General features: G+C 35.5%; 1 pseudogene; it reads right to left on the bottom strand.

The window, feature by feature from the left end:
• Positions 1-2155: 2155 nt before the first annotated feature.
• Positions 2156-5668, bottom strand: LOC149172088 (kinesin-like protein KIN-14L pseudogene; annotated as a pseudogene).
• Positions 5669-6252: the final 584 nt, after the last annotated feature.

The following is a 6252-nucleotide window of genomic DNA, read 5'->3' on the forward strand; positions in this document are numbered from 1 at the left end:
ACTTCTCATTCCAATGACTAGAAACAACTATTTTTTACCAAAGGAAACAACTATAATTGGGTGCACTACAACTAGAATTTACTACACCTAGAATTAGCTGAAATTTTATTAATTAGTTAATTAGTTAATTTGTTGGATTTATTTAATTTAAGTCTGTATGTAACTAAATAAAACTGCTAATAATAAACTTAAATTAAGGACCTTAAACTTAATAAATCATCTAAATTCTTTAATTTAAAACTAAATAAACTTATATTATTATGGGATAAATAAATGTTTATTACCTAAAGAAATTAATATTCTTTAATTTAAAACTAAATAAACTTATATTATTATGGGATAAATAAATGTTTATTACCTAAAGAAATTAATTAGTTAACTTATTTACGAATATTATTTATATAATATATACTTAACCAAATATGTCTTTTCATCTTTTAATTTAAATAAAATCAATTTATAATTATACTTTTATATGAAGGATTATGGGATAAGATATGATAAAAGTTTATTGTTTAATTATTTAATTAGTTTATATGCTTTTTAATTATATCTATTTTTATTTAGATTTCCTAAGTCAATTATGGGATATATAAGGAATGAACATATTTGTATCAATTAATTTTAAGAAAAAAGTAATGTAAATTATATATATTTATGATTTTTTCACATATTTATTTATATATCAACTATAACCGAAATTATTAAAATTATTAAAGAAGTAAATTAATTAAGATCCTAATAAGAAAATAAGGGAAATTTTATTATTCTTTTATGAAAAATAAAAATATTAATAATATGAATAAAAAAAGATAATGAGTAGCAAGTAAGAAAGGAAAAACAATAATTCAAATAGAAAAGAGAAATTAGGTGAGTTCAAATAATCCAAAAGACGAGGGAATAAAGCTAGAAAGGAAAACCAAGCAGAATGAAAAAAGGAAAAAGGAAAGGGCAGGGATCCAACAATTACTAATCTTGGGCATGGATCTAACAGCTGCTAATCTTCCAGTCATCATCGTTGTTGAGATTGCTATGTCTCCTTTCAATTTCTTTTTAGCTAAAAATTGATTTTGTTTGGCTACGATTTTGATTTCATAGAATGTAAGGAAATAGGTTAATAGCCCAAGACTCAAGAGACATTTGGTAAGAGTGAAAGCCAAACTTAGACTATTAGTAGGGTAATTCTAGGGGGTGGTTTTTCTTGAATAACCATGATGAGTCATCCTGCATTAATGTGAGTGCCAAAACTGAATTATAATCATTTTCCCCTATATATTAAAAAAAATAGAGAAGAAATATTAAAATATTATAGAAAGCAATTTACTAAATATATTTCAAGTATATTTTTAACTAAAACATCATTAAAAAACACTAATTTAAAAAAAAAAGAAATTACTTATCCAATTTTAATGGTTTAAGATTAAAAAAATCTTTAAACATACTAAATTGATTTATACTTAAAAACAAAAGTGATTCAATCACACAAATCCACAATTTCTTTAAAAAATATTATACTTAATTCCAATCCCAAAAAATAAAGCTAAAATAATTAATAATAACCAAGCTCTCAATAGCCCAAGACAAGACATGAATAATATTTTTCAGCAAATCTGGTTGATAGTCTACACAAATTTTAATTTCAGCCAACCATTTATATAAAATATAAAATAAAGTCAAGAAAACTACATCTTCTAATTCTTTCAATCTCTTAGAATTATCATCCAAAAGCACCTCAGTTTTTCTTTAAACACTTTTCAAACCATTATTCACAACTTAACACAGCCTCAACCATCATACAACTCTACAAATATTATAGTTAGAACAATCAATAACCCTGAAATCCTATAATTATGAAAATAAAATTATAGTGCAAGCAAACTGTTGTATTTCAAACTATAATAAACAGGAGATCCTATATTATAAAGATAAAAGCACGCTGCAAACAAACTGTTCGGATTTCAGAATTAAGTGTTGTAAGAGCACATTGTTCGAATTCCAAAATTTTGTAGTAAACATTTTCAGTTTTTAAAATTGTAACCCGCAGGCAGTCGAAATTAAAGTTTATTATAATGTCCGTTCCAAGTTGAAATGGAAAGGGGTCAGTATCTAAATAAACTGTTAATGACGTTTTCAAAACATAACCCTGGTGCAGAGTTCATCTCTTTTTGAAGGTTATTACATCAGGGTTTCCCACCTTCATCGCCTGCTGATCAGGTGGTGTCTTGCAAGTTCGCCCTGCATGCCCATTTGGAGAAGCTGTTATCTTCGATCCCACGGGTGCTTTTCCGTCAAGTGAATTTCGCCTAGGGCGACCACTTCCTGAATTGTTGACCACTGTAAGTGGCTGCTGCCTGTTTGAGAAGGGTTGGCTCTGTCCGCCACTAGATAATCTTCGCTCACCGCTACAGACAGGGGGTGATAATTGAACTTGAATTGTAGATCTTTTTTCACCATTGATTAGTTTTCCAAAGGACTGTAGTGACTTTTTAATTTGAGAAGTCTTTTTCGATGCAAATGGAGCCACAGTATCAGTTTCTGTATTTGTTCCACCGTTTGTATCACCACTTTTTAGCCCTGATAAATTTCTACGGTCATTTCCCAGACTGCTCCGACGGTTACCATTTTGTTGGCTTATCGGCGTCTCATTAAGCTTGGATCTCTCCCCTGAATCTACCAGCTTGTCATCTTGGGTACCCATCCCAAAATTATAAATACCATCTTGTACCTCAACTTTGCTTATTCCAGGCGCTTCAAGGCTCCATCTACGACTTCGCACTGGCGTTTGGAGTTTGTGTTTGTCAATAAGTGGAGATTCTCTCAAATTCTGTAACTGTGCTACTTCTGCTTCTTTCCTGGCCAAAGCCTTCTTCAAACTGTCTACCTGCTCTCTAAGCTCACGAACTTCTCCACTTTCTTTATTCAAACGTGCAGCACCAAGTTCAACAGAGGACACCCGTTCAGCGAATTTAAGGGTGCTTATTGTCTCTCCATATGAATCCGGTTCAGGACTTATGTGCACAAACATCAGAGTCTTTGCCTTGCCCCCTAATGAACCCTGAAGCAATTGAGTCAATTTGCTATTTCGATATGGTATATGCGAATTCCTCTGTGCCAATGCTGCAATGACGTCTCCTAGAGATGAAAGGGACTTGTTTATGTATTGTGCCTCCTTCAAGCGATCTCCAGTTACTTCAGATTTATCTACCCTCTCACTTCCAGCAAGATCTACCAAATTAAGGCAGCTATGAAGGTTACACCCAGAAACACTATCTGTACCTTGCACATGTACAGTCAACACACTGTGAGAACGACTGCTGCGGTCATTTAGTGCAGTATAGCTAACAGTGCGATTCTTTTGGCCTAAATTCATCAAATCCAAAACATCAGAAGTTGCTTTAACAGGCATAAGTATAGCATCCGGTACATTAAATCCCTTATGACCATTATTTCGAATATCTAATTTCTTGCTTGAGGTCAGTGCTCCGAGAAGATCCCTCACTTGTTCGTTGTATACCTCTATCATTTGGACGGAGACTTCATACACCATTAAATCTTTCCTCTTTTGAGACAACTCGAAGAGGTCACTAAGTGCTCTATAGTTCACCCCCATCTCCTTTTCAGAAGCACCTGTTGGACCGCTCATGGTGTGGGTTTTCCCAGATCCTGTTTGACCATATGCAAAAATGCAGACATTGTAACCATCCATTACAGATCGGATCAATGGCCGTGTATCCATGTAAATTTCCTCTTGTGTAGAAGATGGCCCAAAAACCTTATTAAAATTGAATATCCTCTGTACATCTTTGCCCATTTTGGATGTATTGACCAGGAGGGATCCATCCTCTCCAATCAATTCCACTGCACTGTGGGCTTCAGATTGACCTCCAAAATGGGGTCGGATTCTGCAGTATACCCTTATGCTTCCTTTGAGTTCTTGAAGGCTATTATAAAGGATCTTGTTTTCTTCCAGAACTCTGTGATATCCACTAGCAGCATTAGAAATTCCTGCGACCTGGTTATCAAGCAATTCAAAATGCTTTCGCCACTCTGCCTGAAACCCTTGTACATCTTCCCGTGCTCTAAGTAATAAGTCTCTTATGTCCTTGACTTCTTTTCTTTGTGCTTCCAAACGCATCTGATGTTCCTGACTTATATGCAAAGGTTTTGGATCCTGACTTTGAAAAGGTGAACAGTCACCATTTTTCTGGTCTGGAGAATCCAAAAGGAGCTGATTGTCTTGATCCTGGCTTTTCTGAATCAGGGAAAATTTGTCTTGTTTATTTTCTGCAAAAATTGCAATGATAAGATTCATGAATGCTTGCATCGAGCCCGGTGCAGCAGTTTGTATGGCTTCAACAAGGTTCTGATCAACATTTTCCTTGTCATTTGTCATTTCTACAGCTAACCGCTTTAACCAAGCTCCCATTGTGTCTTTAGATTGAAAGATGTCACCGAGTCGTTTTTCTCCGTCATCCATGTTTATAATTGATAGGTCCGGCAGAGTTTCAGTGTCGCTTACAGGCACACAAGGAGTTGAGCGTTGAAGGAAATTTCCTGTGCTTCGTGGAATCATGGGGGACTTCAAAGGGCCTGCATATTTCCAAGAGCCATTTCCTCCACACTGTTTCCCTTCATAATAAGATTTCAGCGCCAATATACAGTCAACAATCTTTGTCGTAGAACCCGGCCGCAAGCTTTCCTGCTCTAAATGAGTAGCTTCAAAAGTACGTAACTTCATCTCTTCAGCAGCTACAAGAAAATTCCTAACATTCTCAAAATATTGATAAGCAGATAAAGGCCGTCCTTCAGGAGGAAGTGATGAAACATGATTTGCAACGACCTTAGACACTGCGCCTGGCTGAACCTTGTTGATAAGATTACATAATATGAATCCATTTCTCAAGCAAAGACGAAACTCCTCCTCAGATGGCTCGCATGGTATATCTAGAAAACCAACCATGCTCTTTATCCATGCTATAGCTTGAAACCTCCTATCACCTGCTTCCTCTGCTTTCAGTTAAGCCAAACGACCTTGCGATCCACTACTTTCTGGGCTAGAAACCTGTAAATCCGTGGCACTCCTGAACATATCGTCGGAAAATGCCTCGTGCCTTCTCTGACTAAACGAACTTCTGGGAGGAGGATAGGGAGACGTGCTGGAAACCAATGGGGGAGGGACCCTGCTGGGAGTAGAATCTGGTTCCAGAGACATTTTTTCCTCTTATTCGACAAATCTCAATAGAAAACTGAAAAACCGCAACTGGAGAGGCTTGGCCCTGAATGCGAACTCAATCAGTGCGGTTCAGCAAGTGGGTATGTACCATTTACTACAGATACAGCTACTGATCAATCAATCGAATTCAAAATACGCGATGCTTTAGGTAACTTGTTTTCGAAATGGGTGCGAGCGGAGAATGGGTGCGAAAGGAGAGCTTATATGAGAATTTTAATGGGGATTTCTTTAGTATTGGTAGAGAACACTGAACAAGTCCAATCCCACCGGTCAAGTCGAATGTTGAGCCCTCAAACACATCCGAAGCCGACCAGAAGCCCAACTACCTTAGTCGCATAAACAAAGAGGGTCTCCCAAAACAATTAGACAACCTTTCTGATTTTCTTTGTCTAATATATCTGTAGGTGAGGGATACCCAAGAAGCTGTTGAACCATAGGAGACCCCAGAGAGCTACAGCTTCTGCTTTGGTATTGGAACCACTACTGTAGCTCCAATGCACCCTGTATGTCAAACAAACTATTAGTGCATCAAACAGTTATATATCAAACTATTATCTTTTGTGATTTACTTATGGGAAACTAGATTATCGATTGAATAATTAGTCTTTTGTCCAAAAATAAATATTAAGGATACAAAAGCTATTATTATAGAGTGTTTATGTGAGTACATATATATGCAAAAAAAGAGAACATGCTAGAAAAACCAAAATGACAAAGATATTGTCAGTGAGAGGAAGCAGCTGCTTGATAATCAAAGGGAGGTTGTTCAAGTTCCAAAAGATCTGCACCATGGATTTCTTGAGACTATCACTATGATTCCTCATTGAACCAAGAACAAGGAAAATTTTAGGGGCGAATTTAGCTAATTTGCTAGTTTTTGGACATTTTTTGAAAAAAGTATTCACCCATTTGGTTAAAAAAATTCATATATATATATATATATATGCACCAAAAATTTACCAATTTTAATAGTAAACTACATGTTTTTTATTGAATATTCACCTACATTCTATATGTAT

Source organism: Pinus tabuliformis, chromosome 4_2 (assembly GCF_031772625.1).
Source record: "Pinus tabuliformis cultivar Carrire ecotype Pingquan chromosome 4_2, CPIR1, whole genome shotgun sequence".
In the NCBI taxonomy this organism is placed as follows: domain Eukaryota; kingdom Viridiplantae; phylum Streptophyta; class Pinopsida; order Pinales; family Pinaceae; genus Pinus; species Pinus tabuliformis.